The sequence below is a fragment of the Perna viridis genome, chromosome 7 (genome assembly GCF_037379345.1).
Source record: "Perna viridis isolate PV_CMFRI_1.1 ecotype Kerala chromosome 7, ASM3737934v1, whole genome shotgun sequence".
NCBI lineage: Eukaryota > Metazoa > Mollusca > Bivalvia > Mytilida > Mytilidae > Perna > Perna viridis.
The window spans coordinates 39,159,076-39,185,015 of record NC_142451.1 but is presented as its reverse complement, the minus strand read 5'-3'; the positions used below and the strand labels follow the sequence as shown (position 1 = coordinate 39,185,015).

Below are 25,940 nucleotides of genomic sequence, written 5' to 3'. Positions count from 1 at the left end.
AAATCCATTAGGATATCCACCCACCAGAGCATATATAAGAGTTAGTAGCTCTTTAACAGGCAAAACTAAATAATCACTTTGGACAATACAGCCAGCTCAAGATACAGAAAATTATCTGTTATTAAAGATCTAGTGGTAAAACACATTAATAACTGTTCTCTATAATGAACACTTGGGAACTTTTTTTTTTTTTTCCTTTTAGTTAGAGCAACATTGTCTGGAGGTTCAGTGAGTTTTACCGGATAATATTCTTTGGAGGTGCAGTAAGTTTAACCTCTAGTTAGGGTAATATGCTCTCGAGGTTCAGTGAGTTTTACCCTGCAGTTAAGATAATATTCTTTGGAGGTGCAGTAAGTTTAACCTCTAGTTAGGGTAACATTCTCTGAAGGTGCAGTGAGTTTTATCCACTAGTTAGGGTAATATTCTCTGGAAATGCAGTGATTTTTACCCTCTAGTAAGATTAATATCCTCTAGAGGTGCAGGGAGTTTTACCCACTACTTTAAGCAATATTCTCTGGAGGCGCAGTGAGTTTTATCCACTAGCTAGGGTAAAATTCTCTGGAGGTGCAGTGGGTTTTACCCACTAGTTAAGGTAATATTCTCTGGTTTTAATCCTCTAGATGGAGCAACATTCTCTGGAGGTGCAGTAGTTCTGTTTACCCTCAAGATACGGTTACATTCCCTGGAGGCGTAACAGTTTTGATCTTCCAGAAAGGGCAACATTTTCTGGAGGTGCAGTGTCATTTACAATCTTGATAGGGTAACATTCCCTGGTGGTGCAATGGGTTTTAGAAAGGGAAACATTTTCTGTGGATGCAATAGTTTTTACACTCTAAGTTCAGCAACATTTTCTGAAGAAGCAGTGACTTGTTAGATAGAGCAATATTATCTGATAATGCAATGGTTTTTAAGATTGGGCAACATCCTCTGCACGTAATCACTACTAAATTTACAAATTCTTTTTCTGACACAGTCGGTACTGAGTTCGCTATGACATCATGTGACATCCATAATGCCAAACCATGGCAAAATAATCGATGCTCTTACAACCTGGCATTTCATTGGACAAATGTGATAGCAACCGTGGAGTTTAAGGCTCTGTTGGGGGCATTATCTGGAATATTTTCAATCACTTTTTTGTATCGAATAATGCTTTATATACATGTCTTGAAAAATTGGAAATTGTTTACTAGTTGAACCAATAAATCAATTAAAACACGAAACATCACAATGATCACACAGTTCACCAAATAAAATCCTAATCAGTTTTGGGTATTTACAAAGCGAGAATTTGCGTCAGCTATCTTTTTTTTCAAGATTACATGCTGATACCAGGGTTTCAGCTTGAGTAGTTTCTCGGCTTTGGACCTAAGCCTGCAATTTTTTAAAAATACATATATGTACATCATAACAGAAACAAATATATACTGTATATATCATTGCAAGTAATCAATCAATTTGTACATTCACATCATTTATACAGGAATGATTTTACAAGGTCTACAAAAAAAGCAGAAATTGGCAAAATCTGAAGTAAATATACAGTAAAAAAATATATCATAACAGTAAAATCAGGATTTGAAAAAGTGGAATTTCGCTAAAAAGCAGAAAAAAATCATCCCTGTTTATAACAGAAAATACAATCTATAAAAGCTTCTGGACTTTATCATTTGTAGTAAGAAATAACTCCAGAAACTATGAAGTAACTATTCAAAAGGGATAGTAATGTCCACCTGGTCAAGTGGGTGTAAAAGTGAAGTTTACTACTCCTTATCATATGTTGAACAAAAAAAACATCCAAATTAGGTAAACCAGTTCCTGGCTAGCTGTTTGACTTTATTAACTTAGACTTGCCCTTCATTAAATTTGCCTGCCAGGGGCCAGTGAGAGAGTGTTTCTTTTGACCCATGCGAACCTTTTTTCCAAAGTTAAGTTCATTTATTGAATTAAGTCCGACTCTATTCTGTTATTCCCTGTAAATCTACCCAAGAGTTAATTGATTAGTTCATATTGACCCAGGACTGTCTGATTACAATGTAACTGCTATTTCCTAGATAATGTTTCTTTATCTGGCAAAATGATCATTAGTTACAGAATTGATTTACCATTTTAAATGCAATTACTAACTTTGCAATGTTACAGTCCAGTTACCAGATAACAAAGAACCGATTTTTTTCACCCATCCAAAGGCCTTATCTGAACAAATTGCATGTAGAAATCTATCTGTAGGTTCATCGAGTATGCTGTAGTTACTGACCCATAGTTCACAAAACAACAGTTAAAATACAATAAGTCAAATGCTGGAGTAATTTTGACTGCTACAATTTCTTATTTGGAATTTCACAAATACACACCATGGAGCTGATGGGAACATTTTCCATCCATCCATAAAGGACACATGTTCAGTTCAACTTTTATCTTTTATGATGAAGGATAAGGAAGTTTACCTAGCCTTAATAGCAAGCCTGTTAAAGAGATACTTTATGAAACCAAGACCTACAGAAAATTGGCTTAAAGTTTATTTCTACCACTGAAAGTGGAAAAGGTTAAATTCACCTGAGCTTTAATAGCGCAATTATTCACAATGCAATTTCTGTATGGAGGTCCTCACTTCCACTTAAATCTAAAAATAGATCCAGGTGAAATTTCTCTAATCTAACGCAATGTTGCTAAAATACACCTATATCGCTTTTAAATTTTAAAATAAAAACCACCATGTCATGCGGCATTTCTGCCCATAAATTAAAGTTCAAAAAGGGGGATACTTTTTCAAACATCATTTTTTCAGTAGCAACCCTAAGCCTTAAGTGCTCCATAAAATACACATATATGTGCTGCTAGCTTTCAAATTCAATACTTTTGGTTCCTTACTGTTCGTACAATTTTTTCATGAAAATATCTTTTTTATTATCCACCTATCGTGAACGTTTCTGTATTTTCCACTGGGCTGCATGTTGGGGTAAAGATCTGGCTGAATACCGAGGAGACATAATTGTGCTATTGTAACCTATAGTATAATGTTAAACAGGGGTCAATTACTAGGACACTATGTTATCTCACAATGGAAAAAAAAATTACATAATTTCATTTCAGTAAATGTCTATAGTTGATGTACAATGTGTTCTAAGATAAGAATGAAACAGGAATATTGCCAAACCTGCATTCATAGAAAATTTCTCTCTTCCAGATATTACAAAATGTATCAGCAGTAACACGGTCTAAAGCTAACCTTAAGTAAACCAGAAACCTATACAAACCAGATTCCTTCTGAAGTCCCTTAGGTCAATTTCAATGAACTTGGAACCTGTATAAACCAATCACCTTCCAAAAGCAAACAAATGGAGGTTTGTTTAAACAGGATTCATTCTAACAGAGAGTTATCAAATTAATACTGATCTGTGTACCTAAACCAGACATTATACATCAAAGATAAGTTCTTCATGGAATCTAGACAATATCTTATGGAATGATGCTGTACTTCCAGTCACAGGTATAATTCAATACATTTGTTTATCAAGACTTTTGACGTGCCAAAAGTAACCTCTTTTTTTTCCAGTCCTATACATAAGCAGTAGTATCTTTAAACTTGTTTAATCTGTGCCAAAATCTTTATTCAGCTACTAGCCTAAATCATAAATTTCAACTTCTTTCCAGTACAAGTAAGTAAGGCCAAGAAAAAATATGTCTATTTAAGGTAGATAACCATAAACAAACAAATTTTTACTCTGGCTTAAATTTCCACTAGCTTTAGTCAAACTTTACTACACTCAGACATAGGGATGGTGACAAAAGGGATTGACTTCAATTTTTAATGAGACATACTAATCAAAGGCCTCATCTACCACCATCTTAAAAAGGAAATAAAAAAAAAGCAAATCAACAGTTTTGGAAGAAATGTTTAATGCTAAAACAAGCCTCAAGATTCTAAATCAGCTACACCATTCTGAATCCTGTATGCCTGCAGATAATACTTACATTTTGTAACTTCCACTATATTTGCTTTGTTATAGAAAAGAACTTATCATCACCAAAAAAAGATCTTGTCATCAATATTGTTTACATATCCCAAGTGGTTCTTTTTTTCTAAAACCTAACTTCATCTCTCAGGACATCCTGTTTGCTTATTTACATAAATGTACAGATACAAAACAGAAAAATCCAAAGTAACTTTTGCCCTGAACAATAGCAAATGCTAAGTAATGTCAAATATAACAGTCCTTGTTCTTCTAAAAACACTACTACTTCAAAGAACAATCATTTTATATCAAAAACCTTCAATTTAAACATTCAAACAATTAATTTCAATGTGGAACCCATTAAATCCGATAAGGACTTAAAAATATATAGATACTGTTTCAAATTCAAGAGAAGACTGTGTTTACACCGATTATTACCAATGGTTGGCATGAAATTGATTTTCTTTCAGTATTCAATATTTCCAAAGTATATATAGACTAGATAATACTGCGGCAAAAGTAATCAAATTCCCTTCTAATTCAATTGATTTGATTTGAGGACTGTGAAACTCATTTATCACATGATGTCAGTAGATACATGATGGAAAAAAAGAACTGATATTGGGGATACAGTTAACTGCAACAAATGCTACAGCACCAGCATGTAACTTAAATGCAAAATAAAAAATACTTTCAGAGATCACCAAATGGGTCTCAACAAGTGTAAACACACCTCTATGTAAGCTCTGAGAGACCCTAACAATAAAAATAATAAAATAAAAGTAACGACATGATGACAAGTCTTCAAAATCAAAGCACAACAAAGTAATGATGAAGATGAAGACCTAACTTTCCTTGTTTTTCTCTTTTTTTTTTTATTTTGTATATTTACAGGTACATTAGTACTTACAGAAATGATCCCTATTAAACTTCTGGGACTTCTTACAAGTGTGTCGAGAAATTCAGTCTTTTGCATGGGTGAAGTGCAGTATTCATACCAGAGAAAAACAGTTTCATTAAGAATGAGAGTATGTACCTATTTCTTCCATAAAAGGCGGGATTTTACTGCCAATCTACTTACAGCCATAAAGAATATTTTAATGTTTTCAAAATTTTACACTGTCTAATCACAAATTGCCAGTGGCATCCCAAATTCGTTTGTTTAGACCAGATTTGACTTCATATGACCTAATTTCACACTGTTACAAATGTAAAAATAACCTGAAAATATCCACAGAATAGAATGCAACTTCCAACAATTATTAGGATTGTAAGGACCAATCATTTAATTTTCCAAGATTTTTTCCATAAGTTCTAGAATTGGTGAGGGAAAGTTGGTTGGTTGACTGTTATCCTATTCTTCTGGCAGACGGTAAACTTGAAATTTTGATTGATTGATTGTTAGGGTTTAATGCCTGAGCAGCAATATTTCAGCTATATTTAGGTGATGAACATGAAATGGATGATAAAATGAACATGAAATAAAATTGAAATTCTGAAGATGATTCTTGAAAAGTTTTTAAGATCCTAGAACATTCAAATTTTGTAAATCTCCCTACATTTATATGGATTGAATAGAACTTCATCAGACAGCCAATTTAAAACCCTATTTAAGGTAATTGCATCTGTTCATTATGGATGTTTAAATAGGATCACCAGAAACTGCATCAACAACTTCATTAACTAATAAAACAGCAATTTGAATATCAACACAATGGTTACTTTAAAGTCATTATAGTATAGTTAGCTTTTAACCTAATTTTTCGGTTTTAATTTTTCATTAGCTAAAAGTTCACTACTTCAGGAAGTAACTTTTTCTAACCTAATATTTTCCATTACAAGGAGAAAGTGTTAAATTGCTTCTGAGCACACATCTTACCAAATTGTCTAATGATTGTCAATTATGACACATTGTACTCTTGAAAAGTGCCAGTTCCTACATCCTTAATTAGGACAAATTAGATAAAAACTCGTAAATCAATATTGTATCTACACTTTTTAAGTTAGATTCTTAGATGCTGCAGTCTTCAATGCAGGAAGTTGTTAAGAATGGAAGCAAGGTTGCATGTGCCAATATCGTCTTAAATCACGATCTCATTACATTAAGGTGATTCTGACCCATAAAAGTAGTTAAGGGAAGGCTTAATTACTGATGACATTTTTAGAACATTTATTAGATCTCCTCTAAAAAAAAGAAGTATGATCAAAACTATAAAATGTAATTAAGCTCTTGGTAAAGCTACCTTTTAAGTCATACCAATGTTATCTTGTTCAATTTAGACGAAGCAGATAAACAAAATCACAGCTTTCATAACTTTGTGGAAACTCTATGATAGACAAATGCACGTTTTCTTTTCTTGAGGTTTTCTCAGGGACGAGGACAACATGAAAGAGTAATGTAAAGGAACCACAATTCTAGCAGAAATCAAAAGAATGTAACCAGGGCCAAAGACCAGACATGGAAAAGAAACACAACAAAGAACATAAAATAACCTAACAAATATGTATGAAGTAACAAAAGTAAATAATCAACTCAGACTCCACTAAAAAACTGGGAGAATAGACCAAGTGCACCGGTAGGGCAACCTAAAGAAATTAGGTATACCCCTACTTAAACAGGAACCTGATAAAGGAAATCAACCAAAGTGACTTATAACATATGTCCCATCTGTACAATGCCTCACTAAATTTAAAATCAATCTACCTATTGTAAGCCGATATTTTTGTAATGAAAATAAATGTTCTCTATCATTCCATATACATGTAGTGTAGGATGGCTTAGTCCCAAGAAACAGGAAATTGATATCAGACAACAACCAAAGTTGCTTATAACATATGCCTTACACCAAATTTGGATTCAATCCATCCAGTAGGAGCCAAGAACATTCAATATAGTGAAAAAAGTCGAACACAACAGAAAGTTAAGATACGACAGCATACAAAACTGCTTGTAACATTTGCTCCTCCTATCTTATGCCAAACACTAAATTTGAAATAAATCCCTCCATCGGGAGCTAAGCTAAAGTACTATTTTGTTTCAGATACAGAGTTCTGTTAAAAAAAAAAACAGGTTGAGTTGACATGTGCTTGGATATCAAGTTTACCATTTTTGCAAGCTTACAAAAGAATGATTTGACAAAAACGTCTCCATCCAATGCTTCACAAGTAAAATCAAAATCTAGTGTTATAATCCAAGCCCAGTAAAATGAACTGCCTTTTCAAGAGCAATTTATTTTCCTTAACTTGAGGGCAAGAAAATGGGTTGATCGTAAGAGAAAGGAAAAACAGCTCAGAAGTGGGGCCATTAGTCTTCTTATTTGTGAAAACACATTGGTTTGGAATAAGTCACTTTATTTTTTAAAAGATGATACCACTGTAAGTTGCAAAAATAAACAGCAGTGAAAAAAGAATTGATCTTAAAAATGGAAAAGAAGTATCTGCTAAAATCAGTTGGTCTTCAGTATGTTAAAGTGTAACTTACATTTACAGCAATAACAGATACAAGGCCCATGTAACCTTTTTTAATCACAATTACTCATGTACACATAAAATATAAATATGCCAGAAATTTGTCTCGTAAAACAGTTTCCTTCTGTCAAAGCAATCAGATCTAGTGTCAAATTAATTGATGTTTTATACATATCGGTGACCTGATGCGTTGTAATCGTAATCCTACAATCATCGTAATTATTCTGTACCCAGATGACAATATTCTGTGTATTTCATTTCTTGTATTCAATTATTAGATAATTATTTACATGTTATCAGAACAATCACAGGACCAAAAAACATCTTGTGCTATTTTTACTTGTACATTTTACAAGTATTTTTACTTTAAATAAGTAATAACATTAAGTGTTTCAAAATGAATTGCTTGTTTTTTTTGACAATTTTAGAAAATTAGGTGCAAAAAGCATTTTTTTGTTATAATTCAACTTCAAATTATACTAAAAGCTATCTAGAAGATAAATATCCATATGCAGGGTTGGTGCTACTATAGAATTTTGGGCTGCAGGGTGGCTGGAAAAATTCCCAATCGCCAGTATCAAAATTTTTAAATCCAGATTTGTTTTGTGAAGACCTTGTTTATAAACAAAGACAGTTACTTTGATCATTTTATGGTTATTTTTTAAAATAAAATTAAATGTTTTATGTGTTATTTTACTTCATGGTGTACTTGTTGTGGTATTTTTATAGTTTGAAAATTATCAATTCCAAGGGAAAATTCCCAAATGAACTGATGGGGGACCTATTTGAAAAAGTTCAATAACATCCCTGATATGTTATCATGTACACTGCATCATATTAGACATTTATACAAAATTTTAAACTCATATTTATTTCTGTGCAAACAGAGCACAGTAAAACAGCAAACATTTCTAATCATTTTCAATAATAACAAATAATTGAATAGTATTACATGTATAAGCAATTTAAACAAGAGAATTCAAAAAACATTCTTCAGAATTAAATTAAAATAAATCTTTTGAAACTTTAAAACTAAGCTTTAAATTTCATGATCTTTAAAACTGTCATGAGTCAACTTAGCTATAACTAACCAAAAACAAAAACATCTTTCATTCATATAATATGCCATAACCATCACTCTGAAAACAAGACACCTTGTAAATAAACTGGTCATGAATATTCCCCCATAAACATTGTTCAATGAAGCTAGCTGACAAGGTGAAATCTGTACTCAGGACAACTTTGAGGAAGTCCTGTTCCTGAATTATTTTCTGGTACAATAAATCAGCTCTAGTATTTAAAACCACATGAAATTTCCTCCTCAGAAGAAACATGCCTCAAAGATGTATATGCCAGTTCATTTACCCTCTCAGAGATAGTAAATTACAGTTTGGCAGAGACAGACAACCACAAAAATTTCAGTTGCAGAAAATAAATCTATTTGTCATGTTTGAAATTTTCCAAGAATGAATACAGAAGAAAAAATTAGGGCATGGAGAGAAGAAATTTGGTTAATATATGTAATATGAAAACTAAATATTTCATGTTTAATGGTTAAACGAAGACCAACCTCTTATACCATAAAGGCAAACAAACTTGAGGGAAAAAAAAACTTTTTTACCCTTAATTTCAACTTTTTATTAGTATTTTTTTTCATCTTCCCTTTGAAGGCTCACCCTTTTTAACAAAGGGACAATTAATCAAAATCACTGACTTGAATAGATTGAGGTTAACCTACTGAGGTCCTAAATCACAATACTGATAGTGTTAGCTACACACATCTATGTCATATCTAGCCTATAAAATCATCAAACTTCTGTCAACTCAATGTTCCTACTTCAGCTGATGCATTGCTAATTAGTAATTAATTGAAGCTAAAAATAAACATTCTACCAATACAAGACTGTCTTGGAACTTTCCTCTGCCAATTAGAGTTCAGAATGTCTATTTAGAGGGATACACATCTACCATACTTGGTGTATGCACAGACATAGTAAGCCAGACAGCAAAGAAAAAAATCTCTTCTCTACAAAATGCAAACAAAGAAAAGAACCATCAGTAAATAAATGATCCTGTACATATCTGGTCATATCTGTTAAGTAACCTCTATCTAAAAGCAAGGTCATCTGAAGATAAACTTGCAATGGACTGGACAGATACCAGTTAACAATAGAAATAAGAAATTATGGAAAACACACAGTATTTTTTTTTTTGCCAATATTTACAAGAAAGTGTATTGGAAGGACAAATGGGCAGACAAGGTGATTGTAAAATTTACTGAGAACAGACAGCAAAGAAATATTCTACCAACCTGCACTTTTACAGATGATTATGTCTAAGCTGATTAATAAGTTTCAGAAATGCCTGGATGATTATCCCAGTTACTGTAATCATAAGTATTGATTCATGATCAAAATTATTTATGGAAACCATTGTTTTATTTTTTATGCTTTAACATACACAGATAAAAGGACTAGACTGCCTTGTCATTTTATGTACCAGATACACAATGTAGAAGATTGTTTAAAATTGAGAAATCAAAAGTTGAACATAAAAGAGAGAACAAAATATAGAAGTGTCGTACACCCAAGGGTAAATTTTCAAGTTTGCTAACATTGCACATCATTGATATCATATAAGGCCAAACTAAAATAAAAGGGTGTTTCCTAATACTATAACTACCTTATTTTTTGTCAGCTATAAATATAATACACTAAAAAATATTTTGTCATTCTTCAAAAAACAGTCAGAATATTTCTCCAATAGCCACAATGTAAACAACAAAAAAAATCCCTACCTACCCTAACAAAAAGTGTAATAGGAAACACACATATAATTTTTTTTGGCCTAAAGGCAGATTTTCTTGTCTTGCTTTTTCTGGGGAGTTCTTTTCTTAAGAGGGACCAATATAGAACACCTTGCTTCCTACAATTCACAAGACAACATGTAGATTTTAAGTAGCTGTTTTTGTAAGACTAATGCAAAATCTGAAAAATGCGATACACCCCCAAAAAGGCTATACATATAATTTTTGTAATTAAGTAGTTTTATGGATCTATATTATAAAATTTGTAATTATTTATTCCAATCTGTCTGCTCTTAGGAGACAATCAACACTAAAAAGCCAATAGATACTATTGTATTTCAGTGTCATTTTCAGATTTACCTCCCTTAATTTTGAAATCTACAGTGCATTCTATATAAATTTTAACTCTTAAGAACACAGGTAATATGAAAAGCCAAATGTTAATTTCTGTTTACTATGGCAATTCAAACAAAATATCAAAAATAAAAATATGTAGGCTTTTCAGCCATGAACCACAAAAAGAATGGATTTGGTGAAACATAACAAATTCTAAAAGTCTTCTTATAAATAGAACATACTCACTAATATAGTACTTGCAGTTACTCCTAGTCATAATAAGGCCACAAATGTTTCACTCATCTTAAATATAAATCTTTTAAAAGGAAAGATTCAAAATATAAATTCTCAGACACACTAACTAGCATGATAATAGAAAATTTGACAGTTTTAAAACCAAGTTCCTTGTGCATGTACATAACTTGTATTACCAATCAGCCTTCACTAAATATTGTCTTAAGATAATGACATTAATTCTTTTTCTCTTTATTGGACTATTGAACTATCTAGTCAGATTTTTATGATTTTCCATTTTAATGGTGTTTTAGATGTCTAGAAGTGCAAACCATGATACAAACCACTAATCAGTAATGAAATTTGCAAAGAATGCATTATTTTCTGTGTTAGTATTAAAATACTTATTGAATTGGTCTATTATCACAACATGCTTTATCCTAATACCATTGGCTTATTTGTTTAATGAGCATTCCTCCCTGAATACCACAGAATACTTATTAGCAACTCAAGCCACAACACAGAGACAAAACCACAAGACAAATCAACTTCAAAAACCTTATGGATACAGATACAAAATTACTCAGGTTTTGATGCATGTGAAACCGCAAGAACACAAGCACTCAGCAACTCAAACAACTGGTTCCATTCCAATATCTTTTGAAACAGATACATCCAATTCTTGTAGTTTCAAATACATACATTTGTTACATCTGATATTTCTTGTAATAAACCACCTGATAAAGCCAGATCCTGCAGCAGAATCATTGTGTATGCAGTTTTTCAATTACCTTTATTATGTAACCTGAGTTTTTAGGTTGGCAAACATACCAAAGTATTGAACATGATGCCAAAATCTGTCTAAATCAATATTTTTTATCCAGTACAAGTGAACAAAATAAAAGAACACAGATTTTAAAAACTATGATGTCGTCACACGGTTTTCAATAATTAATATGACTGGAACTCCAGGACAGGATGCACTGTTGCTTGTAATTTTAGCAGACTCTACCTGAGTGAAGAAGATTGTTAAATAAAAGACACTTCAAAAGAGCTTCTTTTTGTCTGAAGTCAAGATTTTACAAGAGGATATAAAAGAAACAATATACATTTGTAAGCTAGAAAGAGAAAAGAGAAATTAACTTCAACTTATGACATTAGAGTTTCTTGACCTTTTCCACATTTATAGCCTTTCATGTAAAATTTTTGCCACTCAAACTTCTTTAAATATCAAAGAGTAATGATACATGTGCACTGCCACACTTCCTATTAAATATTATTTAAAAAATTGCATGAAACTATTATTAACTATGTAGACAGTAAAAATAGGAATCACTTCATATCATATGATATTAAAAAGGCAATTTTTATTACCACAGCCACCATAGACATAGAGGAAGCACAATTTAACCTATGTCATTTTTTAGCAAAAGAAAGCTGTTTTTCCCCTAAATACTTTACATCTTCGTAAATTAAAACATCACAGCATTCATTATTACTAATTATGATGACATTAACACCTTCTCATAGTACAGAGTAACAAAAACAATGTAACAAATTAGTAAACAAACAAGGAGATTATGATGGATCATCATGTCAAAAAATTAACTTGGGAATTAATATTAAAACACCTTCAACTATTTCAGACACTTCAAGAATTCTTAGTAAATGGGCTACTCTATCAATTTAATCGAAACCTGACAGCTAAATCACCATAAAGTTTAGATTATGAAGAAAACAGTTACTATATTGAAAAAAATAAAAAGCCATACTGTAATTAAGTGTTAATTTTCATGGCTGCTAATTTTCACAGATAGTAGAACATTTATAGCTTGGTCATGTTCCAGGGTTATATAGCATTAAAAAATTAATTTTACATGGATACTATTTTCCGGCTGTTCAGTCCATAGAGAAAATGACAAATTAAGTACAACATGACCTTACCAGAATTTCAGTGGTGCTAAGAACTTACCAAATCATCTGAAAGATGTAGAGTGCACAAGGATGTTATTAAATAACACTAGATTGCATCCTTAATTTGGTTTGAGCAGGGACAAAAATGGCTAAAACAAGCAAAAGCATTGTAAGGTCCAAGAAAAAAAATGTGCAGTTCTGGTCTTTTCCTTGAATAAAAGGAAATAATTTTTTTTTATTATTTTTTAATTCTTTTAAAACAACTCCTGTATAGGTTTGAAATACCACTAAATGATGAACTATAAAGTGTTAAATGAAAACATTCATTACAATAACTGATCATAAATAGGAATGAAACATTACCAGACTATAACTTTACTGCTTTCAGTTGTCTTGTGGCCACAGTAGCAAGCAAGTGAACAGCCATTGCTATTTACTACAGTAACAAGTTGTTCTGGAGAAGTTATCAAAAAAATTTCAGAGTACTCACAGTGAGTAGGGTCAGTTGTTAGTTTTTAATACTTTTTGGAGTTTTTTTTGGCAAAAGTGGTCAAAACTAGACTGGTAGGGCAATTGGAACCATACATATTTTTTTTGTTTGGCCTAAATATGCTAAAAAAATTATTTGAACCAAAATTCTTGGCCAGCACTCCACAGTATTGTAGAACTTCCTAATTTTGGTCTTGTAATCTGATGCTTTGTAACATTTATCACTTTAAAAAATTGTCAAGCATCTATAAATCTATATATCTAGAAATAGCTCAAGCCAAGGCCTTCAGAATGCAGTTAAAATTTTCTGGAAAAAAATATACCACAGCATATAGGGTTACCATAGAAACCATGCAAAAATATGCAAAAATTTGCAAACAAGTTCATAAAATCAGGTTTGAAAATTTCAAATTTCCCGCAAAATATCTGAAATTTTTATTTCATCCCCTGAAACTGTTCAAACTTTTTCCTTCCAAAACCCCTTCCTCATATGAGCATCGCCAGTTAGATTTTGAGCTATTTCACTCTGTAATCCACTTATTAAATTTAGCATGGTAAAAAATTGACATACTTTCACTTTCACAATGAAGTCAAATTGTCATTGAAAAAAGCCCCTTCAACATTGAAAATATATAAAACATTGCAAAATACTTTTAAAAGTATCCTTTTTCAAAAAATGTTTTATCAACAATAGATTCTTCATTTTCAATCACTATAGCAACCACCGGTTTCCATTTATGTCATTTTTCATCCCTAGCCAAAAGTGTGAAATTAAACTAAACTGTGGAGTGCTTGCTTAAACAGAAGGCAATATTAAATATTGTAATTTTCCAGTTATTTCTTGAAAGCTTACCTTCTTACAAGTAAAATGATACCAAATGTATCATAATTGGACAATTGATAACATTTTTAGAGACATTCTCATACTAGGCTATCTCCTCCTCATTAGTGGAGAACTTTCCTTATACCTAAGTGCAGATATGCATTTCACTTGTTTTGCTATAATCATCTTTTAAATGACAATTTCTACTTAAAACATACAAATTACAACCCATATGTACTTATAAACCCTAAATTTGGGGTTTTGTAAGCTTTTAACACAGGTTTTAGGCCAAGATAGTGCACTTGAAGCTCATCGCATGAAAAATCACAGAAATCTGAATGAACTGAAAACCAAATACTAAAAAGTCCACTCCAGGTCTAAGGTTATTAAACCTTTGCTTATTGTGCACTTAAAAGTTGCCCGGTTAACTATTTTACATGTAACCTGCGCAAATATTTAGCTTTTAAAAAATATATTTCATTCTTTTTGATGGCAAGAGCCATATTCACACATGAATCAGTTCAATGATTGTTCTGTTAACTTTTCAAAAAATCTGCATAATTGGTTGCTAGGGACTTCTTAGCTAACAACAACATAGGTCCATACCATAAGTTACATTTTTTTAACCCTTGTATCAAAGCATAGCATAAAAACACTAGTTTCTAAGATGTAAAGCATTTTTTTATATGTGTAGGGGTATTGGCAGCTCCCTTTAAGCCAGCACTCCACAGTATTGCAGAACTGCCTAATTTTGGTCTAGTAATCTGATGCTTTGTAACATTTATCACTTTAAAAAATTGTCAAGTATCTGTAAATCTATATATCTAGAAATAGCTCAAGCCAAGGCCTTCAGGATGCAGTTTAATTTTTTCTGGAAAAAAATAACCCACAGCATATAAGGTTACCATAGAAACCATGCAAAAATATGCAAAAATATGCAAAAATTTGCAAACAAGTTCATAAAATCAGGTTTGAAAATATCAAATTTCCCGCAAAATATTTGAAATTTTTATTTCATCCCCTGAAACTGTTCAAACTTTTTCCTTCCAAAACCCCTTCCTCATATGAGCATCGTCGGTTAGATTTTGAGCTATTTCACTTTGTAATCTACTTACTAAATTTAGCATGGTAAAAAATTAACTTACTTTCACTTTCACAATGAAGTCAAATTGTCATTGAAAAAAGCCCCTTCAACATTGAAAATATATAAAACATTGCAAAATACTTTTAAAAGTATCCTTTTTCAAAAAATGTTTTATCAACAATAGATTCTTCATTTTCAATCACTATAGCAACCACCGGTTTCCATTTATGTCATTTTTCATCCCTAGCCAAAAGTGCGAAATTAAACTAAACTGTGGAGTGCTGGCTTGATTAAAGCAAACACTGTCAAAACATTTTGGAAAGTACATAAAATAATGAGGGAAATAAGGGCCAAAATATTACATACAGTAAATGCAGTAGCTGCCAAATGTCCATAGGAAAATGACCCATACATCATAACAATGACCATCTAACATACCATTGAGGTCATTGTGTTAATTCCAATGTCAATCACATGATGGTGGGCTGACCTCTACACTTGCATGTTTGTATGCATGCACATGCACATCTATACCACACACTACATTAACTCTTGAAAGTGAACTAGCTTGGACTTCTTTATTCAATGATTAAAATGTCATCTTCTGCTATGTTGAAATTTCTAGATTTATTGATAAATTGAACTGGATTAATTCATGAAGAATTGGTGGTCTGATGTTGGGCATGATATACACAGGGTAGCAAACTCACTAAAATTCTAGCCAGTCCAGGGCTACTATTTCTAACACCGATATACAACAGGTCTAAAATTTGAAGACAGTGAAGAGTTGAAATCAAATGTAAAACTTACATGTACAATATTTTGGAGTGTATAATGTGTGAATTTGTACATAGAAATCATTTCCAGAGCATGCCATTGCGAATTATCCATCAAAATGTAAGATTCAGTCAAGGAATTAAGAGAAAAGAGATTGTGTAATGTAAACATAGAAACCCAAAGTGAAATGTTATTGAAAGAAAGTTTATCTAATCAAATACATTTTTAAGTACTGAATTTTAAATGATATTTTTCTTGAATTAATGTTTAAATGTCTTAATCACATGTTTCTGACATAGGTTGAACAATATTTCTTTCTTATAAAACATGGTTCGAGATTAAAATGAAACGACTAAAAACCAAAAAGTAACAAGGTCCTTTAAAGTTTTTTGTCAAACCCTCCTCATTGAATGGTTTTGCAGCAGAAAATTATATTTTGAAACTAATGTTGATCGTTTCTGACAATTTTCTTCTTTAAAAGTATGTTTTAAAACGAAAAATCACAAAATTTGAGTTTTACAACTAAAACCAGAAATATCTGATTTTCTCGACTTTCAATTTTGTTTTCTAAGCCAATTCATACATTGTACATTCCATGTCAATTTCATCATGCTTCAAAATTAAAATTATCCAATTTGTGTAGCTACTGACCTCTACATGTTTCTTTTTCACATTTTTATTGAAAATACACTATCAAGGTAAATAAATTGACCGATCATGTACAAAATACCAAAATTCTACTGCAATCTATGACTAAGAAGCATTTTTTCACACTGCAATAAATGTGTATCATACAGACCAAAATATGGTACACATTGAAACATAAAATTGAGGAGTAAAGGATGTCAAAATACTACCTATGTAAGTCAAAAAGAACAAAAATTTCTGGCATCTAGGTGGCCATACTGTACATCTTTCTGCCAGTGATCACTGAAGAGAGGACAGGTCAACAATAAAAAGAAAATAACAATGTGTGACCTCCTGACCCTAAGCAGTAACCCTGATCAATCTAAGATTGTTTTTATTTGTTCATAACTTCCATAAACATTCTAGAAAGAGATAATCATTAATCTTAGTTGCTTACAATATAGGGGTCTGGGTTGTGGAGTGGAAGATCATAAACAAATGTTTGTGTGTGTCCATCATGTTGTCACATGACCTAATCAGTATGATGTCATATTTTCCGTCACAGGGTAAAACTAAGGCTGTGGTGCAGAATATTGTTAACAAACACTGCTAATCTTCAATCTGACTTCCACAACATGATCTGGTGTTTCCCCCTTGATTTTGTTGTACAGTCAAACCTCGGTAGCTCGAACTCCAAGGGACCACTGAAATGTGTTCGAGTTATCAGGAGTTCGAGAAATTGAAGTTCGTATATTTCCGGATTTTTTTTCGGTGCCGGTCTGAGTTCGACTTTATCGTTAGAAATTGCCTACTTCCTACAAAGTTGTGTTAGTTCATGGATCTTTTTCACTCGCTTTTGGAAGAATATCTTGATTTGTGGACATTAAAAATGCTGTGTTCGCTTTTAAAAACGTTTAGAGTTCGAGTTCCTTGGTCAATAATTTGTTTTCATCCGATTTTCTTTCATGCTTTTATCATATCAACTTCGGAACATTCAAAACTACCTAATTAGTGATGACATAAATTTTACCTGTAATTAACTAAAATGATACTGATTAATGATAGGGTTTCAGTTTTTCACACCTTTTATAACCCAAGCTGACAAAATTGCTGACGAGTTCGAGTTAGTAAGGGTTATGCTCTAAGATTTATTACCGAATGGACCGACTAGTCAGTTTGAGTGTTCGAGAAATCCAAGGTTATTTATATTGATTATCTAGGAGAAAATTTTGGTACTTTGAATTGTGTTCAAGAAATCCCGGGTGTTCGAGCCATCCAAGTTCGAGCGAGTGAAGTTCGACTGTATTTCGACTGAACTTGAGTTCAGCCACAACTATTTTTTTTAAGTAAAACCTGTCTTATCACTAACACCAGACTGAAACACAAACCGGTCTAAACAGAACCATGACTAAAATACTAACCTGTCTAAACAGAGCCATGACTAAATCAGAAACTTGTTTAAACAGAACCATGACTTAAAAAACCTGTCTAAACTGAACCATGACTAAAACACTAACCTGTCTATACAGAATCATAACTAAAACACTAACCTGTTTAAACAGAATCATGACTAAATCACAAACCTGTCTAAAAAGAACCATGACTAAAACACTCATTTTTCCAAACAGAAACATGACTAAAAAAACTGTCATAACCAAAACTAAACATAACCATGACTAAAAATCTGTCTAAACAGAACCATGACTTAAACACTAACCTGTCTAAACAGAACCATGACTTAAACACAATCCCTGCATGAAGTCAGTACCTGATAAAACTGAAGAAACAATAAGTCTATATAAAGTTAATCATATCAAATTCTTAAAATATTGATTGATTGTACAAACTTTTTAGAGTTGTTTTTGCCAAACGGCAAATGAGATTCTCAATTGAGTTACATGTACTTTAGTACCATTCTGTGTAAGAATCAGACAATGAGTGGCACATCATTTTTTCTCAATTTGGTCTTTTTTGCCTCAAACATATTTAAATACATCTAGAAAACAACTGAAAAACTATTTAAATTTATCCTGAATCATTGTTGACGTAGATATTTTTGACTGCTTATATAAAGAAACAGTTCGGGAAAATTTTCCAGCCATTTTCCATAGTGCATTTCATCTAAATTTGACCTATCAATATCTTAAAAGACAAACTTAACAAACACTATGACAGTAATTTCTTGAGGTTATTAGGTATAAATAATTGGATAATGCAATCAAATAATAATATTTTTTCATGCGCCACACTTTATACACATTTTGCCTGATTCTTAGACGGAGAAGTACTTAAAAAAAATCAAGAAAGTCAAACAGACTACATAATTCAAACCTCTTAAATTTAAGTAGTGATTTGCTACGAAATTTAAGTTAGTGGTCCAAAAGAGACCTTTTACAAGCCTACTTCCAAATTTGGTGTCTGAACATGTTTTTAGTGCATCTCTATGCATCAGACTTCCGTGTAGAAAATTTTCCCCAACCACAAGCTTGTCAAAACAAGTCTTAAGCCGTTAAGTTAACACCCAAATCATGTACAAACAGAGATGACATCTATCCCTATTTTGACACCATCCACCAGCAGGTGTAACTGATGATTATTGTAGAATCTCATTTACAAGTCATTTTCTAAAGATCTCATAAACACCTTGCAGAATTCACCTTACAAACCTTATATAAATAGAACTTACAAAACAATGTCTACAAATTTATCTAGAATAAGCCCACATGTCTTCAAGAACAGAAAAAACCAGTTAAAACTACTCTGCCTTGGAAAAATCTGTCCAGAATTTGTTAAATCCAATTCTAAAATTAAAGTTGAACAAGTCGAATTTTTTACCATGGCTTTTTTTCTCCTGGAGTGCTTACTATTCATTATAAATAGTGAAATAAAGTGCACCCTGGTGGATAATATTATATTAAGTTATGGCAAAAAATTCCAGAATTTCTTCTTTCTGCATCCAGGGTTAATTTCTTAGAATAGTGGAAATGGCCTAGTTTTTCCATTTGAATCATTTAAGGGCCTATTTATTTTAGGGGCCACCTGAGGAGCTGAGCTTAACCCACCCATATTGGTAGAGAGACCCGTCTCCAAAATCAATGAAAAATCTGGAATTTTCAACATGTCTTTGTGAGATATTTTTTGTTAAAATGACTACATTTTTCTGTGCACAATATTAAACAATAGAATTTTTACATGAAAAATTTGCTTTTACTCTGAAATCTCCCCATTAGGCAAGGTTGATGGAGGGGGGAATCTCCCACATGAACTATATTAGCAAGATTAAAAGGCTTTCTAGACTAATGCATTGGCAAGACAAGTTCCAAAGTAACTCCTCCAAAAGAGCACTTTTCAATAAAGAATAATAAATCAAACTTGATTCCAAACATTCTTAGAAGACTTCTTTTTTTTATTTTTCTACCATCTATAGTAAATAACACAACAAAGATCATTTGTGACATCACTTACAAGAAAAAAAGCTAACACTAAGAAACATAAAAATTACAATAACAATAAAATAAACTTCAGACAGCACAACCACCTGAACAAGTAATATAAGCCATTTTAGCTTCAGCTGTGAGTCATCAGGAAAAAACATTTCCTCTAGCTAAAGCCCTTTCGACAAAAGAAGTCATATTTTTAATTTTGAAGCAACCCAGACAGACAATAACTTGCTTCCATTATAACAATCAATAAAGTCACTGTTTGATTCAACATAAATGTTTATCCTTCACCGAATTCTTACAGTTTACAAAAGTATACAGTAATCAGTGAATACAGTAACTTATCGCTCCATTACTGAGATTGAGTTTTATCATGATGTAAAAATTGATGTGAAAGTTGCACAACAACTGATTTATCACATAGAGAAAATTGCTTCTTCATTAATTTTCAACTATTATGCCAATGATTCCTGTAACTAAAAAAAGTACACCTAGAGTAAGGGACGTAACTCATGAAATCAGTGATAAGGTTGTTTCATATTCTATTACACCAAAGCTTATCACGCTTTCATTTGAAACGGGATGAAATCAGTCCAAGTTACTTTGATGCTCACATTTCAATGATTTGTAAGAGCTGTTTCCCTTACTCTAGGTCTACCTCCTCCAGTAAAGAAATATCTTGATATTGTCTATTAAGCAAGTTTTACATAAATAACTATAAAAGTAAACATTATTTACATTTCAGAAAAATATTACAACTAAAGTAATGATTAAAACAATTGTCAGAAAGCTCACAAAAATGATACAGTATCATATGGTAGATTATTTTGGTGGTGGAAAATTTGGCGATGTTTACGATAAATGTTTGGCCCAAACTTACCGGTAAATAAGTATTTAAACCCAGAGAAAATATTTGGAGGAATTTTTTTGCATTTTTAGACAGACCACCAAAGAAAAAACCCTTGAATTGGTACCTAACAAATATTAACAACTTTAATCATGTTACACACTCAAATTGGACAATCACTCAGTGTTGAGACCAAACATAAGTTATTTCTTTCTTGCATATCTACATATGATGCCTTTCTATCATATAAAATTTCATCAAAATCCACAGAATTGTTTAGTAGGAGTTGCACATGAAAACCCTTAAGTATTTCCCTATGCAAGTACAACAAAACCTATACTCTGTAGCTCGTCACAGGACCACTGAAATGTGTCCTAGTTAACAGGAGTTAAGAGAAATTTGAAGTCGCTGGTCCAAATTTGACTTTATCGTTAGAAATTGCTTACTGCCTATAAAGTTTTGTCAGTTCTCTGATATTTTTAATTCACTCTCAGAAAGTTATGTTGATTTGTGAGCATTAAAAATTCTGTGTTGGCGTTTAAAAAAAAAACTTTCAGATTTCGAGTTCCTTCGTCAACAGTGTGGGAAACCACCACTTGCCAGCTCGCCAAATAGAAGTAGATGTGTATTTTGGCAAGTTCTCATTAGCTTTACACTCGTCAATGTGGCGACTGTCATTTGATTGGCAAGTTCCAAGGAAATTAACCAGCCAACACGGTTATTTAGTAAAACATCCCTTAACATCATACATTAAAAATATGTTCCCTACATTTTAAGAAGTTTAGCTTGAATATGTCAAGTGAATTTTGGCATGATATGCACAATTTTATCGACTTATAAAGCATTGTTTACGATCTGCCATTTTAATTTCCGGTAAATGGAATGTGCCAAAACCTACGCGACGGTCCCGATCTCGTATTAGGAATCAAACGAAAAATATCTTGGTAATTTCAGATTTGTTACCTAGCAAATTAAAAATGAACAAGAAGCAAATGATACCCCTTTTCTTGTTTCATAATGATGAATCTGTTGAAATATAATTTTATTTTTAAAATATGAATTCAGAAATGGAGTACTTATTTTGTTATTGTAAAGTACATGAAAAACTTCCATGGGAGAGAATATTCAAAAATGAAAAAGTTTTTCATAAATTTAAAAACAAATGAAACAACAGTTGAAGAATGAAAAAGAAAGACAGAAGATAGTCAAATCCAAGAGAAAACTGATGATAGTACAGAAAAAAACCAAAAAAATTGGCTAGTTGAATTTCAATTTGGCTAGCAAGATCAATATTCCACTAGCCAGAATGGCAAGTTGGGGAAAAAAATGATTTCCCAAACTGGGTCAATAATTTGTTTTCATCTAATTTTCTGTGGTGCTTCCATCATGTAGACTTTAGAACTTCAATCAGTACTATGAAAGCCAATGGTAAATTAAATTTACCTACTTAGTGATGACAAGCATATTACCTGTCATTAACTAAAATGACACTTTGATCAATGATAGGGATTCAGACCTTTTTTTTACCCAAGTTGACAAAATGGCTGATGAGTTTGAGTTAGTGAGGGTTATTCTCTGAGATTTATTACCCAACGGACTGGCTTGTCAGTTCAAGTGTTCATGAAATCAAAATTATAAAAAATCAAAGGTTACTTGTATTGATTATATGGGAAAAAAGTTTGGCACTTTGAACTGTTTTCAATAAATCCCGGGTGTTCGAGCCAACTGAGTTTGAGTAAGTGCAGTTTAACTGTATTTTCCTTCATGCACATCTACATGAAGTCACTAATCTCACCATTAATTTCATCAAAATCCATAAAAAAGATTTAGAAGTGAATTTCAACATTTAAAACCCCAAAGTAGCATGACATCCTTTTGCTAACATCTGACAATAATTATTTCTTTCATGCGCATCTAAAATTAAGCCAAATCATCAGGTTACATGAACTTTCAAATAAGATTGTCTTCTCTTGCAGGGATCTAATAAAAATTGGTTTACTGCACACACATATGAATCCTAGCCTTCCTCATAAATTAAACCAAAATTCATCAAGCCCTTCAGAAAAAGATTTGGACAGACAAATGGACAGACTGGACGAATTTTATACACCCCACACCTTGTTTCAGGAGGTATACCGGTAATATCAAACAAGGGTTTTATATTATCAAATGTCAATATTAAAATCCCAACCAATAAAAAATTAACGAACAAAAATATTAAATTAAAGCTTGAAAATTTTCAGTAGAATGAAAACCAATTATGACAGCTAATCCTGTCTGTTTTATATTGAACATATACTGAAGGCATACAACTGTAGAAGTGTACAGGGTATTTTGTTGTTATTTTGAAATTTTAACCAAAAAAAATTTCTTCAGCTTTGACTTAAGTCTTCAAATCAAGTAAAAGACCAAATCAAGGCCTGCTGCAGATATATTTGGTATAAACTGCCAATAAACAGGATTTTTAAGGAGGTAGACCTTAAGTAAGGGACACAACTTTTACAAATCATTAGAATGTTTGTACTCAGCATTTTACATCAATCTCATGTAAGAATCAAAATAACTTAGATTGATTTCATTCTGTTTCAAATGGAAGCTTGGTGAAATTGAATTTGAAATTTCTGTTCATAAAAACTCAAGAACCTCAATTTATATACCATTAACTAAATGACTTTGACTAAATAAGGTCAGTGTGGATGTTCTGCCCTATATCCATTCTTTCCAGGCCTCAAGAGACAATCTCTTTCTCTCCAGTCGAATGAACACATTATGGAGAGAAAATCTTTATCTATGCATTATAACAGCTCTAAATTAATGATAAGCCCTAAACTAAGAGCAATATAACACTGCATGTCAAGATTGCTTTTTATGTGATTTGATTTATTCCACTTCGTCCATGGGTGGACATAGGGCGACTACAGTTTCTCTCCATTCGCTTCGGTTTTGGGCGATGGTGTTACAATTCTTCCACGTTAGTCCTACTCTCTTCAGTTCAGAGTTCAAACCCCTCCTCCAGGTGTTCTTTGGTCTTCCTCTTTTTCTTTGCCCTTGGGGATTCCAATCTAAAGCTTGCTTTGTAGTGTTTTTATTGTTCTTCCTTAAAGTATGACCAATCCATTTCCATTTTCGGGTTCGAATGGTGTTTTCTATTGGTTGTTGTTTTGTTCTTTGCCAGAGTTTCTTGTTTGTTATTTTTTCTGGCCATCTGATATTCAGTATATTTCTTAGGCCCTTGTTAACAAAGACTTGTATAGATTTCATGGTGTTTTCTGTTTCTCTCCAGGTCTCGCAACCATGTAACAGGACAGACTTAACATTGCTGTTGAAAATTCTGATCTTAGTAGCCGTTCTCAGTTTTCTACTTTTCCATACTGGCTTTAGAATAGAAAAAGCCTGTAATGCTTTCATCTTTCTGGCTTGTACATCTTCGTCAGTGCCTCCAGTTGTACTCATGACACTTCCAAGGTACGTAAATTTATCTACATTCTCTATCTGTTGGTTATTTACCAATATTGGATCCATCTGGTTTTGTTGGATTCTCATGGCTTTGGTTTTGGCTGTGTTGATATACAATCCTGTTCTTTTAGCTGTTTCTTCAAGATGGTTGACCTGGTGTTGGGAATCTTGAAGACGATGCGATAGTGTGCATATGTCCTCTGCAAATTCGAGGTCTTCTAGACGAGATGTTAGTGTCCATTGTATACCATGAGGGTCGTTGTAAGCTGTTGTTGCTATCCAGTCGATGACTATGAGAAAGAGAAGGGGAGAGAGAATGCATCCTTGCCTTACGCCAGTTGTTACAGGGAAAGGATCCGTCAATGTACCAGCATGTATGACCTGACAAGAGAATTCTTCATACAGTAACTTAATCATGGAAATAATCTTAGGTGGAATCCCATAGTGTCCTAGAATGTTCCACAAGACCTGATGATCTATGCTGTCAAATGCTTTCTGGAAGTCAATAAAGTTTAGATATAGGGATGACTGCCATTCGATCGTTTGCTCAATAATTATTCTGAGTGTAGCAATCTGGTCGACACATGATCGTTCTTGTCTAAATCCAGCTTGTTCATCTCTCAGCTTGCTATCAATCTCTTCTTTCATTCTTTGTAAGATTATACTGCATAGGATTTTACTATGAATGGACAAAAGAGTTATTCCTCTCCAGTTGTTGCAATTGGATTTGTCCCCCTTTTTAGGTAGTTTTACCAAGAGTCCCTTTTGCCAGTCTTTTGGAATTTTTTCTTTTTCCCATATCTGGTTTAATAGCCCAAGAAGATATTGAATGGTAGTGTCATTCATGGACTTGAGGGCTTCTGGTGGTATGCCATCGATTCCCGCTGCTTTCCCATTCTTAAGATGTTTTAGGGCTTTTCTTACTTCATTTTCGGTAATTTTGTCAGTCTCTATGTTAAGTGTTGGACCTTCTTCAAGTATTGGTGGATTTGTTGGTGGTGGTCTGTTCAATACCTCACTAAAGTGTTCTTTCCATCTGTCAAGCTGATCTTCTAGCTTTGTGAGGGTATTGTTGTTTTTATCTTTGACTGGTAAATTTTCATTTTGAGAGATCTTTCCACTGAGTTGTCTTGTGATGTTATACAATGTTTTGATGTCTCCTTTTAAGCAGGCGTTTTCAGCTTCTACTGCTAACTTTTCAGCATGGTTTCTTTTATCTCTTTTACAACTTTTCTTCACTTCTCTGTCTTTTGCGCTGTAAAGGTCCTGCAGGTTTTTCTTTTGCTGTCTGGTTTTGGCACTCATCAACTTTTCTTTTATTTCCCTTCTTTCAGATATTGTATCCCATGTTTGATCTGACATCCATTTCTTTCTTTTCACTTGAATGAAACCAACTGTTTCTTCGCATGCTTCCAGAATGGCTGTCTTTGTTGAGTTCCAGATGTCATCAATATCATTGTTCATTTCTTCGTTGTCAAGATCTAATAAAGTACTAAATCTGTTCCTGAGTGTAATTTGGAAGTTTTCTTTCACTTTCTGATCTTTAAACTTCTCAACTTTTTATGTACTGGGCTTGAATTGGCTTTCTTGAAACTGCTTTATATTGAATTATGTGTGATAACCAGCAGGCAGATAGCGTCATTTATTTTACATGTACCCTTTAACTTTTTGTCACTTTATAAA

General features: G+C 32.6%; 1 protein-coding gene across 7 annotated transcripts in view; it reads right to left on the bottom strand.

Moving 5' to 3' along the window:
• Nucleotides 1-25,940, bottom strand: part of LOC148612637 (R3H domain-containing protein 2-like) — a 79,263-nt gene that overhangs the window by 26,725 nt on the left and 26,598 nt on the right. For 2 of the 7 annotated variants that reach the window (XM_088594282.1, XM_088594284.1), the window contains exons 1-2: nt 9,736-9,803; nt 9,318-9,450 (exon numbers count right to left, since the gene is read on the bottom strand). The exons of the other annotated variants lie outside the window; for them this stretch is intronic. The gene's annotated coding sequence lies outside the window, so the exon portion shown is untranslated. Of the gene's footprint in view, nt 1-9,317; nt 9,451-9,735; nt 9,804-25,940 lie in introns of those variants that run through there. 7 annotated transcript variants of the gene reach the window in all.